Source organism: Lampris incognitus, unplaced genomic scaffold (assembly GCF_029633865.1).
Source record: "Lampris incognitus isolate fLamInc1 unplaced genomic scaffold, fLamInc1.hap2 scaffold_49, whole genome shotgun sequence".
NCBI classification, from domain to species: domain Eukaryota; kingdom Metazoa; phylum Chordata; class Actinopteri; order Lampriformes; family Lampridae; genus Lampris; species Lampris incognitus.
The window spans coordinates 583,035-597,500 of record NW_026611451.1 but is presented as its reverse complement, the minus strand read 5'-3'; positions in this window follow the sequence as shown (position 1 = coordinate 597,500).

Here is a 14,466-nt window from a genome sequence, read left to right as displayed (position 1 = left end):
GAGGGCGGGACCCTGGGAACCTATGCAGCAGACGTGCACTTCTTTGCACATCGTGGCTACCCCACCTTTGATCCAGCAGCTCGTGACGAGTTAGCCCTGAGTGCCTTCATCCAGGGGCTCACCCCAGAGAGGTTGAAGGAGCACCTCCGCATCACGGCACCTACAGCCTTCAAGACTGCATTGGAAGAGGCAGAGTGGGTGGAGGCTGTGATGGCCCCACACAACCAACCAAGACCCCGAGTGCGTCAGGCTGAGGTCCACGCAGATGAAGGAGACGTCGAAAGAGGGGTCGTCTGCCAGGCTTGTCCGTCACCACGCCGAAAGCAACCAGGCCGATGCCAACCACCCTTCAGACCCTGGTCGCCTCGTGATCCATGCTACCGCTGTGGAGAAGCGAGGCACAAGGCCCGTGACTGCCCTGCCCCTGCACCACGACGCCGTAGCACTCCCCAGTCGGAAAACTAGAATGGGGTGGCACCGCGGGGAGACTGCTACCCAGCCGACCGACCATATCCCCCATTAAGAACTCTTCCCAGATCGGCAGAGTGGGCCACGCACACGGTCTCTCTCTTTGTTGCTCCATTGGTGGACACCGCTGCTGGGCCCTTGTGGACACAGGGTCCACCATCTCCATTGTGCGTCCAGGGGTGCTGCCAGAGACAGAGTGGAGGCCCACCACCCGTAAAATCAGAACTGTGACTGGGGAACTAACCAGCATGCTGGGGAAGAGAGCACTGCAGGTGCGGGCAGGGAAAGTTGCAGCCACCCACGAGTTTTGGTTGGCTGAAATACAAGACCCTCGCATCATCGGGCTGGATTTGCTGACTCGCCGGGGGGCTCTGGTCGATGTGTCGAGTAATGCCATTCACCTTGGCACAGAGACCCTGGCCCTCCGGCGCCGTCCAGAGAGGAAGGTGGGACGTATCCACATCCAGCCAACTCCACCTGTCACCATGCCGCCGCCGCCCCCATCTCCACTGCCAACCGAGGGGATGACGACACTGCCTAGCCCACCAACAATGACGACGACCCTCATCGAGGCTACCGTTCCTCAGACACCCTCGCCGGACACTGTTGCCGCCATCCAGAAGCTGTATCAGCGGAGCAGTGAAGGGCTGGACCCTCAGCAGAGTCAACAGCTGAAAGACCTGCTCCAACAGTTCGCTGAGATTTTCGCTGCACGCGAAGAGGAGTGCACCCAGACCAACCTGGTGCAGCACACAATCGACACTGGTACAACCCCACCCATTAGACTGCGACCCTACCGGTTAGCGCTTGCCAAGCGTGAAGCTGCAGAGCGGATGATTCTAGAGATGGCTGCGGCCGGGGTGATAGAGCCATCCAATAGCCCTTGGGCCGCCCCTGCCATCCTGGTCAAAAAGAAAGATGACACCTGGAGGTTCTGTGTGGACTTTCATCGGCTGAACAATGCAACTCGCAAGGACTCCTACCCCTTGCCCCGCAATGACGACGCTCTGGACCACATCGCAGGTTCACAGTGGTTCAGCTCACTTGACCTACGGAGCGGTTACTGGCAGGTGGAGCTGGCACCAGAAGCCAGACCCAAGACGGCCTTCACCATCGGTCAGGGACTCTGGCAGTTTCGTGTGATGCCCTTTGGTCTCTGCAATGACCCCGCCACGTTCGAGAGACTAACGGAGAGGGTGCTGGCTCACATTCCCCGCAACCGGTGCGTGGTTTACCTTGATGGCCTTCTGGTTCATGCCGCTGACTTCGAGCTTGCCCTAGAGAACCTCCGTCAGGTCTTCCCAGCCATTGGGGGGGCGGGCCTGCGCCTGCACCCCAAGAAATGCCACCTCCTTCGACGTGAGACCAAGTTTTTGGGCCATGTGGTGGGGGCAGAGGGCGTGGCCCCTGATCCTACTAAGGTGGAGGCGGTCGAGAAATGGCCAGTTCCGCGAAACGTCAGCGAGGTGCGCAGCTTCACGGGGCTCGTCTCCTACTACCGACGTTTTGTCCGCAACTTTTCCTCCGTTGCCAGTCCCCTACACCGTCTCACCGAGAAGGGACGGGAGTTCCACTGGGACGACAACTGTGCAGCCGCCTTTGCCCGGCTCCGCACCGCCTTGATCACTGCACCCATCCTGGCCCTTCCTGATCCTAAGTGCCGCTTCATCGTGGACACAGACGCCAGCAATGTGGGGCTGGGGGCCGTCCTGTCTCAGGAAGTTGCTGGGGGAGAGAGAGTGGTGGCTTACTACAGTCGTGTCTTGAGCTGCCCTGAACACAATTACTGCATTACACGACGCGAGCTCCTGGCGGTGGTCGCGGCGTTCAATCATTTTCGCCCCTATCTCTATGGCCAGACCTTTCTCCTGCGGACGGATCATGCGGCCCTGATCTGGCTGCTCAGCTTTAAGGAGCCCGAAGGCCAGGTGGCTACGTGGATTGAGGAGCTGCAGAGCTACGACTTTGAGACCCAGCACCGAGCCGGGCGCCTGCACAGCAATGCAGATGCCCTCTCCCGTCGTCCCCGCAAGGATTGTAGACATTGTGAGCGCCAAGAGGAGCGAGACAGAGCAATCCTCCAAGTATCCACCACGCGGCAGGTTGAGCCAGAGGAGGCGTGGCTGATGGCAATGGACAAGCAGGAGTGGCAAACAGCGCAGGATAGTGATCCCACCCTGGCCAGGGTGGGACAGTGGGTCGACGCCAAGGCACACCCCCACTGGCAAGCTGTCTCTGCCATGTCGGTGGAGACCAAGGCCTACTTTTCCCAGTGGGCCACCTTGGCCCGGCGTGATGGACCGTTGTACTGAGTCTGGCAAGCGCCGGGCCGGGGAAGAAGTGTGTGGCAGTTACTGGTGCCCAAGGACTGGCGCCAACGAGTGCTACGGGCAGCCCACGGCTCGGTGGGGGCAGGTCACTATGGGGTGGCAAAGACGCTGAACAAACTGCGCCAACGGTTCCACTGGGCCGGATGCAGGCATTACACTGAACTTTTTGTGCACTGTTGTGATGCCTGCACTGCCAAGAAAGGACCAACCAGACGCTCCCATGCCCCTCTACAACAAGATCAGGTGGGGGCCCCCCATGGAACGGGTCGGTGTGGACTTTCTTGGCCCATTTCCCACCACAGACAACGGAAACCGGTACGTCCTTGTGGCCATGGACTACTTTACCAAATGGTCTGAGGCGTATGCGGTCCCAGACCAGAGCGCTGCCACTACAGCCGAGCGGCTGGTGTGTGAGATGTTCTGTCGGTTCGGTGCGCCCGAAGAAATACACAGCGATCAGGGGCGGAACTTCGAAGCACAGGTATTCGCTGAGGTGTGTCAACGCATGGGGGTGAAGAAGACCAGGACCACGCCCCTCCACCCCCAGAGCGACGGACTGGTGGAGAGGTTCAATCGAACGCTCACAACACAACTCGCTATTGTCACCTCACGGCACCAGCGAGACTGGGACTGTCATCTACCCCTGGTCCTGTGGGCGTACCGGTCGGCGGTACAAGAAAGTACCGGGTGTACACCGGCCGCGCTCATGTTCGGGAGAGAACTGCGGACCCCTGTGGACTTAGCCTTTGGCACGCCCCCGGGTACTGACCTTCCCAAGATACCCGGTTTCGAGTACCTGCGGGACCTCCAACAACGTCTGGCCGAGGCACAAGTGTTTGCTCGGCAGCATCAGGAACAGGCAGGTGCAAAAAAAAAAGCGGGCATATGACACTCGTTGTCAGGGCCGCTCCTTCACCCCAGGAGCAAAGGTGTGGGTCTTCAACCCAATCCGGAAGAGAGGAGTCTCCCCCAAGCTCGCCAGCCAGTGGGTGGGGCCCTGTGAGGTGTTGGAGCAGCTTTCAGATGTTGTGTACCGGGTGAAACTGTGTGTCCGGGGGCGGGTGGTAGTTCTGCACCGGGACTGTTTGGCACCTTACCGCCCCTTGGCTGAAGAACCTGTAGATCAGTTTAGCCCATCCGGGACGGTCCCTCCTACACCCACAGGCCCTACCAACCGGACAGACAGTGGGGAACAGGGACCCGTGACCCCGCGGCGGCGGAGACGGCTTCCCCTTCGCTATAGGGACTTTGTTGTCGGCTGAGGACAGGCGACACGCTGGAGGGGGTAATGTAGCGAAGTTGCTACCCCGTCAGAATTGTGCCAATTGTCCTGGTTTACCCATCAGGCACTGCGTGCAGATTGTCAGTTGTTATTAAATGTTTTGTAAGTGTTTTATGTGGTTTTATGTGTTTATGTGATTACTATGTGTTGTGGTGTAATTGTAGTTGTCATTCTGTTGTGTTGTGTAACCTTGGAACTGAAACCCTGAACAACTTTGTTGTTCGAGTAGATGACCCCCATGTATTGTAACACATTTCTGTAAGTTCTTGTTTCTGTGTGAGTTCAATAAAGGGGCTGCAAAGTTACCTTTGTCGTTGCTTCTACGTTCGCCACAATATTCTTACCTTAAAAGGGAAGGGGGTGTAGTATCCCACCTTTGACAATTAAAGCATTTACCAGTGTTGGAGCCCATCGGTAAGGGGCCGCTATATATATACGTGTGTGTGTGTGTGTGTGTGTGTGTGTATAGATATATTACACACACACACACACACACACACACACATATATATATATATATATATATATATATATATATATATATACTACTTTCGGCTCCTCCCGTTAGGGGTCGCCACAGCGGATCATCCGTTTCCATTTCTTCTTGTCTTCTGCGTCTTCCTCTGTCACATCAGCCACCTGCATGTCCTCCCTCACCACGTCCATAAACCTCCTCTGTGGCCTTCCTCTTTTCCTCTTTCCTGGCAGCTTCCTATTCAGCATCGTTCTCCCAATATACCCAGCATCTCTCCTTCACACACATCCATCGCTTTTACAGTACTTGCTGTACCAGCGGCGTACTTGCTGTACCAGGGGCGTACTTGCTGTACTAGTAGCTCTGTTCACAACATCGTCCTCTCTAGCTTAGGTGCTCAAAAGATATCTTTGGGCTCAATGTCATCCCGTTTATTCTTTATGCTTCATATGTCATCACCTTTCCTTCCTAATGCTTTCCTCATTTTCAATATCATCTTGTACACATTTTCAATTCAAGCGTGGTACTGGATGCCATCTTTGCAATGAGTCCGCTCGTCACATTTCATCCCTGCTGGATATTCCACCGTCAACCAACTGTAAGTGCTATTATTGAAAAGTGCAAGCCTTTAAGGACAACAGCAACTCAAGTCGCCAACGCTCTGTTGACTCTGCAGGGATCCAAACTTCCCCTGGCATTAACATCGGCACAAAAACTGTGCGCCGGGAGCTTCGTGGAATATGGCTTTCTATGGATTTAGACTAAGATGTCATTACAGCTCCCGTAGGTGTAATGGTCAGTTATCCCAAAACTTTTATACATATAGTGTACATATTGTGTGTGTGTGGAGCTCGCACTGAGAGAGGAAGGGGCGGCAGTCATCGGATTCCCCAGAGAATCTTTCCGGACTGGAGAGCCTGACGGGTCTGACTTCTGAGGGAGGAGCAGGAGCCAGAGGCGGTTCTGGTGCCGGAGCTGACGATGAGGCCGGCGCAGGGGTTTCAGCTGACTGAGAGGGGTGAGTGGCTGAGCCCATGGCTTGAAGCTGTCCGATGACGTAGTTGACTTGAGCGGTAACTGTGCCGCACACCGCTTCACTGCGCTGGGAAGCTTCTGCCACAGCCAGACGCACCTGTTCAATCTTCTCCTCCTGTTGTCGGAGCCGACGCTCCTGCACTTCGAGGGTAGCGAGCACGGAGTCCTGCTCTGCTGTGTCCATCTTGGCCAGATTGTTCTATCAAGAACACAGAGACTGGCCGACACAAATGCAGGCAGGCAGACAGTAACCAGTTCTCAGGGTCTATAATTCGGTCCAAGGGTCAAAATCCAGAAAGGCAATCAGACAGGCAGCGGTACAAAATCGGCAGGCACAAGGCTTCAAGAACCAGGCGGACTAACAAACAGGCGACGGTACCAAAACAGGAGACTGAGACTCGGAAACCAGGAACGAAACAGTCAGACACGGGGATACTCTCTAACATGAAATGCTGGAATGCTGCTCTAGGAGACAAGACAATCTGGCACTGACACACAGGGGAGCACTGGTTAAATACACACAGGAGGGAAGGGATAGCGAGGCACAGGTGAAACACATAAGGGCCGGGACAGGTAATCACACGGGGAACAGGACGTGAACACAGAGACAAGACTATCAAAATATAACGGGAAACTGACACACGACAGACCCTGACAGGTCTTTGTTCCAACCAAGCAGTTACACACCTCATTCTATTAGTCAACCAATAATCTTTGCTAAGGACCTTGATTTGTAGACTCAGGTGTGTAACTGTAACGGGGGCAGTCCTATGGTGTTCTATGCTGCTGGTTACATAACTCATTGGTTGGAACAAAGACCTGCAACCACACCGGACCTTTCTGGACCATGTTGCCTATCCTTGATGCATACAAATTGACAGATAGCGAACAGGCTTCAAGAGAAAGTCGGAGGCTGTAGTGAAGTTGAATGCTCTTTAATGTTGTCGTCATCCCCATGAAAGAATACATTTGTAAAAGTGAAATGACACAGAAGATGAGACCAGTTACTGTATGCTATATAACTCATATTATACAGCCACAGACATAAAACAGGCTACAGTGTTCACATAGTCCATTAAAGTGACATGGAAATAGCTACACATAACTTGTAAATATCTTGCAAATAATGTACACTACCTTCACCAGCTTCAAAACAAACAACACTGGCATATTTGCTGCCGGAAATCACGATCAGGGAAAAGAGGCAAACAAAGGAGACTACTGTTTAGTGTAGAAGATTGAACTCTGAACTTGATGAACTTTAACATGTTTAAAAAAAACGTGCTTTAAGATTACTTATCTGTTTTACTCTAATCCTTTATGAAGCTGGTGAAACTTATATGATTGTTGACACTGTTGTTGATTGTATTCTTACCTTAAAAGGGAAGGGGGTGTAGTATCCCACCTTTGACAATTAAGGCATTTACCAGTGTTGGAGCCCATCGGTAAGGGGCCGCTATATACATATATATATATATGTGTGTGTGTGTGTGTGTGTGTGTATATGTATATAGTATATGTATACACACACACACACATATATATATATATACTACTACTTTCGGCTCCTCCCGTTAGGGGTCGCCACAGCGGATCATCCGTTTCCATTTCTTCTTGTCTTCTGTGTCTTCCTCTGTCACACCAGCCACCTGCATGTCCTCCCTCACCACGTCCATAAACCTCCTCTTTGGCCTTCCTCTTTTCCTCTTCCCTGGCAGCTTCCTATTCAGCATCCTTCTCCCAATATACCCAGCATCTCTCCTCCACACATGTCCAAGCCATCTCAATCTTGCCTCTCTTGCTTTGTCTCCAAACCGTCCAACTTGAGCTGTCCCTCTAATATAATCGTTCCTAATCCTGTCCTTCTTCGTCACGCCCAGTGAAAATCTTGGCATCTTCAACTCTGCCACCTCCAGCTCTGCCTCCTGCTGTCTTTTCGTCAGTGCCACTGTCTCCAAACCATATAACGTATCTGGTCTCGCAACCATCCTGTTAACCTTCCCTTTAATGCTTGCTGGTACCCTTATGTCGCAAATCACTCCTGACGCTCTTCTCCACCCACTCCACCCTGCCTGCCTGCACTCTCTTCTTCACCTCTCTCCTGTACTCCCCGTTACTTTGGACAGTTGACCCCAAGTATTTAAACTCATATGCCTTTGTCACCTCCACTCCTTGCATCCTGTCCATTCCACTGTCCTCCCTCTCATTCACGCATAGGTATTCCGTCTTCCTCCTACTGACTTTCATTCCTCTTCTCTCCAGTGCATACCTCCACCTCTCCCGGCTCTCCTCAACCTGCACCCTACTCTCGCTACAGATCACAATGTCATCCGCGAACATCATCGTCCATGGAGACTCCTGCCTGATCTCGTCCGTCAACCTGTCCATCACCATTGCAAACAAGAAAGGACTCAGAGCCGATCCTTGATGTAATCCCACCTCCACCTTGAACCCATCTGTCATTCCAACCTTGCACACTTCACCATTGTCACACTTTCCTCATACATATCCTGTCCCACTCCTACATACTTCTCTGCAACTCCCGACTTCCTCATACAATACCACACCTCCTCTCTTGGCACCCTGTCGTATGCTTTCTCTAAATCTACAAAGACACAATGCAACTCCTTCTGGCAGTCTCTATACTTCTCCATCAACATTGTCAAAGCACACATCGCATCTGTGGTGCTCTTTCGTGGCATGAAACCATACTGCTGCTCTCTAATCATCACCTCTCCTCCTCTCAACCTAGCTTCGATTACTCTTTCCCAAATCTTCATGCTGTGGCTGATCAACTTTATACCTCTGTAGTTGCTACAGTTCTGCACATCGCCCTGGTTCTTGAAAATCGGCACTGGTATGCTTCTTCTCCACCCCTCAGGCATCCTCTCACTTTTCAAGATTGACTTAAACAATCTAGTTAAAAACCCCACTGCCATCTCTCCTAAACATCTCCATGCCTCCACAGGTATGTCATCAGGACCAACTGCCTTGCCACTCTTCATCCTCTTCATAGCTGCCCTCACTTCCTCCTTGCTAATCCACTGAACTTGCTGATTCACTATCCCTACATCATCCAACCTTCTCTACACAACCTTCTATACATATACTATATGTATACTTGCCTCGAGGAAGAGCGTTGTTCCGTTGCTAGAGAGTTGTAGCCGTGTACACGTGGACGTCTGCAAGATAAGACAATGTTACATTAAAGACCAGTGAAGTCTGTCCGAGTGCCGAGTCTTCGTCCGTACCGCACGCATAACATTTATTTGTTTATCTATTTATTTATTCATTACTACTTTCGCTAACATCACCGTCCGCTTCGACCACACGTGTGGAACGGATGGCAGATTTGTTTTCCACTTGTTAGCGCCACGCCGTCACATTTCCCACTGCACATTGGGTGAAATACTGTGAATGTAAGGAAGCTATGGCGACAGCCATCAAATGTGGCGCAGGCTTTGTTGATAGGATGTATAAACGTGTCTTAAAGGGTTTACCACCTAACACGCTTCCTTTATGTGCTGTTTGCCAGTGTCATGTTAAGGCAGAAAAGAATAACAACATGTTTCCAAGCTGTTGACATTTGTTTGCTATACATTTCGAGTTATTAGCGACACAATTTACTACTTAGTCAAGTCAAAACAACAAGGGGAAACAAAGTCAACTTTGCATAGCCAAACTTGAATGTCCCCCACATTTCCAAAGGGACGGAGCCAGCAGAGGGCGGTGGGTTTGTCCGTCATCACAAATTCAGTTTCAACACGTTTTGGGGAATTAAATTGGGGTACTTAATTCCCTCCTTCTGCCCATTTCAAATATGCATTTCATGCTGGCACGTATCAGTGATGCCGACCGCAACGCTGCACCTTTAAAAGGACCCTTTTAAGTGTATGTCAAGTTCACCTACTGACCGTGAACAGGAGTTCAACACTCAAGTGTGCACATTGTTGTACTAGAACACTTCACTGAACAGCAAGCAGCGCGTCATCAGTGTGACAGAAAGACTTTCACAAGTCAAGTCGTCATTTTTACCCCCAAACTAAAGCAGACGCACCACAGGCTTGAATCTGCGTCACGACAACACGAACGCCCGAATCCACTTTGTTTTAATGCTCTGAAACAACGAACATTATTACCATCACTTTCTGCTCCTGAGCTGTGGACTGCTTTGGACCCCTGCACTAGCAAATAAGTGTACACACACACACACACACACACACACACACACACACACACACACACACACACACACACACACACACACACACACACACACACACACACACTTAGACCTTTCACAAACAGGCATTTTCACTAGTTTCATCCCAAATTGTACCCGGTGCACACTTGTTTTAACGGTGCAGTCAAAATCTTGAACATGCATGCGGCTGGCTGGCTGACAGACTGGCTGGCTGGCTGACAGACTGGCTGGCTGACAGACTGGCTGGCTGAAAGGCTGGCTGGCTGGCTAGCTTCACCAGTGTGAATCGATGAATCTTACCATCCTCAGTGGCCAGAGACAGAAAGAGCAAAAATATTTCTTGCTACCAAAGGAGGGGGCAAAATTGCAAAATGTGGGACCTGGGACTGTCATCTTCAAGAACACAGTCTTCGCACAAGATCAACTGTCTGAATATAGAGCTCCTGATCACACCAGGTCGATGTCATGAGATTTATTAATCCCTGAAGGGCAGCGAGGTTCACTTCTGACAGGGGGCAAGGGATCTCGGACACCACCACCAACCACTCCATCCTCGGGATCGGCATCAGTGCAGTCATCCCGGAAAAGATACTCCATTGGCTGAAAGACAGTAAGGGTACAGTAAGTCAGACCAATGCCAACTGCTCAGATAGACACATCTAGGCAGGCACAAACCAAGACCAGCCCTCACCATGCTCTCCCATACTTTTTTTTTACTTTGTTTTTGTCTTCTTCTTCACTATTATTTCGATATTGTCACTCTAATGCGGGCCTGATGACACACAGGTGAACTTGCTCCGCTTAAACTGCATCACAGTCATCATCGTTTTGACAGACTGCCGAAGAGGAACATTTGGATTTTATCTTAGTTACTTTTGAAAGTGCACAATATCGTTTCACTTTGTTTGTTTGTTTGTTTGTTTATTTGTTTTTTCCTCTAAAGTCTACTACTACTACTTTCGGCTGCTCCCGTTGGGGGTCGGCACAGCGGATCATTCGTTTCCATTTCTTCCTGTCTTCTGCATCTTCCTCTATCACACCAGCCACCTGCATGTCCTCCCTCACCACATCCATAAACCTCCTCTTTGGCCTTCCTCTTCTCCTCTTCCCTGACAGCTCCATATTCAGCATCCTTCTCCACACATGCCCAAGCCATCTCAATCTTGCCTCTCTTGCTTTGTCTCCAAACCGTCCAACTTGAGCGGTCCCTCTAATATAATCGTGCCTAATCCTGTGCTTCTTCGTCACTCCCAGTGAAAACCTTAGCGTCTTCAACTCTGCCACCTCCAGCTCCGCCTCCTGCTGTCTTTTCGTCAGTGCCACTGTCTCCAAACCATACAACATAGCTGGTCTCACAACCATCTTGTAAACCTTCCCTTTAACTCTTGCTGGCACCCTTCTGTCGCAAATCACTCCTGACACTCTTCTCCGCCCTACCTGCACTCTCTTCGTCACGTCTCTCCTGCACTCCCCGTTACTTTGGACTGTTGACCCCAAGTATTTAAAGTCATATGCCTTCGTCACCTCCACTCCTGACCATTCCACTGTCTTCCCTCTCTTTCACACACAGGTATTCCGTCTTGCTCCTACTGACTTTCATTCCTCTTCTCTCCAGTGCATACCTCCACATCTCCAGGCTCTCCTCCACCTGCACCCTACTCTCGCTACAGATCACAATGTCATCCGCGAACATCATCGTCCATGGAGACTCCTGCCTGATCTCATCCGTCAACCTGTCCATCACCATTGCAAACAAGAAGGGGCTCAGAGCCGATCCTTGATGTAATCCCACCTCCACCTTGAACCCATCTGTCACCTCGCCACTCTCACACTTCCACGTGCATATCCTGCACCACTCCTACATACTTCTCGGCAACTCCCGGCTTCCTCATACAATACCACATCTCCTCTCTCGGCACCCTGGCTTATGCGTTCTCTAAATCTACAAAGACACAATGTAGCTCCTTCTGGCCTTCTCTATACTTCTCCATCAACACTCTCAAAGCAAACATCGCATCTGTGGTGCTCTTTCGTGGCATGAAACCATACTGCCGCTCGCTAATCGTCACCTCTCCTCCTCTTAACCTAGCTTCGATTACTCTTTCCCAAATCTTCATGCTGTGGCTGATCAACTTTATACCTCTGTAGTTGCTACAGTTCTGCACATCGCCCTGGTTCTTGAAAATCGGTACCGGTATGCTTCTTCTCCACTCCTCAGGCATCCTCTCCCTTTCCAAGATTGAGTTAAACAATCTAGTTAAAAACCCCACTGCCATCTCTCCTAAACATCTCCATGCCTCCACAGGTATGTCACCAGGACCAACTGCCTTGCCACTCTTCATCCTCTTCATAGCTGCCCTCACGTCCTCCTTGCTAATCCACTGCACTTCCTGATTCACTATCCCCACATCATCCAACCTGCTCTCTCTCTCTCATTTTCTTCATTCATCAGCCCCCCAATGTACTCCTTCCACCTTCTCAGCACACTCTCTTCGCTCGTCAGCACATTTCCATCTCTATCCTTCATCACCCTAAGCTGCTGCACATCCTTTGCAGCTCGGTCCGTCTGTCTAGCCAATCGGTACAAGTCCTTTTCTCCTTCCTTGGTGTCTAACCTGTCATACAACTCACCATACGCCTTTTGCCTTTGCCACCTCTCTTAGCTTTAAGTTGTGTCTCCTTGTACTCCTGTCTACTTTCTTCATCTCTCTGACTATCCCATTTCTTCTTTGCCAACCTCTTCTTCTGTATACTTTGCTGTACTTCCTCACTCCACCACCAAGTCTCCTTGTCTTCCTTCCTCTGTCCTGCCGACACACCAAGTACCTTCCTAGCTGTCTCCCTCACTATTTCTGCAGTGGTTGCCCAGCCGTCCGGCAACTCTCCACTATCCACCCAGTGCCTGTCTTAACCCCTGCCTGAACTCCACACAACAGTTTTCCTTCTTCAACTTCCACCATTTGATCTTCGGCTCTGCCTTCACTCGCTTCCTCTTCTTGCTCCTCTAAAGTCAAGTTTTATTTTTATTTCAGTGAACTGAAACGTTTTTTTTTGTTTTTTTTCTTCTCTTTTCACACCTGGTTTTAGTTCAGTTTTAGTGAACTACAATAACCTTGAGCTGGATCATGATCTGCTATTATAGACCATACTATACTGGTCTACCTGGGACTGCATCGTAGGTGAGGTCTGTTTGGGTCCTGCTCAGGTCCCACAGTGTCTATAGAGAGAAGAAGATGACAGTTAAGATACAAATGGGGCACTTCCATCAGCCTCCACTGATTCCCAGGGCAAATTAGCATGCTTTTTAACAAAAGCTATCGCCGCATGCTACCCCAAAAATGAAAACGCGCACGCAGAGCAACAGCCTACTTAGCAAGTTGGCTAACGTTGATTAGGTAAAAGCTAACTTACACAGCGACGCTCAGCTTTACTTGTAACTTAACACAACAAAACAACAAAACGTCTAGTGCAGCAGCACGTCTAGTACTGTTACCTCTCCAGCGTCGCGGCTCCGAACCGTAGTTGGAAGCCTCTGGTGGGTGTCTCGCTAGTCTATTTAGCTTAGCCTGGCTCGTAGCTGGTAACAACTTCATAAAGAGTCCGGACCAACTCTGCGGTGGAGAACGGGCCGGCCACTGCCCTGCACTGCAGTCCCATTTAACACACGGCAGCCTCCCTCCCCCCCTCCCCGTGATGCATACAAATCATCACTGGTAACGGAGGCTACCTTCCTATCTGTCGGCAAACTAGAGTCTCCGCGGCTGCGGCTACAAACAGAAAATACACAGACACACACACACACACACACACGGCTGCGTCTACATCACCCCCCCACACACACACACAATACCCATTAAGCCCTCTCCTTAAAGGGGCAAGGCACAGCTTGCATCAAAACGTATATGATTAATACTCACACTTTATTAATCTTGTAGGATGTGCCAGTGCTGCCGTGTCCAGGCTGTCCGCGCGCGTTGTTTGTGGCGCTTGCTTGACAGTACAACTTCCGGGTCAGCAAAAACGACTGTAACAAGGGTGTACCGGGGGTCGCTGCTCAACACACACAGTCCGCACAACAGTCGCAAATAAATGACTGACATCATTTTTTATTTTTGTTTTGTTTTTGTTTGTTTTTTTTGGGGGGGGGGCAGGGGCTTCATATGTAATGGCTCCTCCCAGTGTAACGGGGCCAAATGGGTTGACATAAAATCAACATGATGATATTTTGACGTGGTCAAATAATGGACTTCTCAGCAAACCTTTCAGAGTTAACAAGCAAGCTTTTAATGACCGCAAGCCAAGCTAGTCATAACAGTCACAAATTCGTTTTGGTCTCAGCTTGATCCTTTTCTTGGCCACAGAAGCGACCTTATCTATTTGCCTACTCTTTACCCTCATGGTGGGAAATAGCATGTTGTCTAATCAACTTCTCTCGTAACGTCCCCATCACCTTGCACCGCATCCCCGCTATCTGTAACAGATATGCCCGTTTTTAACGTGTTCAATAGCCCACAACATAACCAAAACATCGACATTTCAGTTGCATCGTGGGTAACATGCAAATGAACTTGGAGCAGGAACACTCTAGTTGAATTCGCCACACTGCCTCCTTCCTTGAAAGACCAACGTCCCGTTGGCCTAACCCGAATCCCATGTGGATGGGTCCATCCAC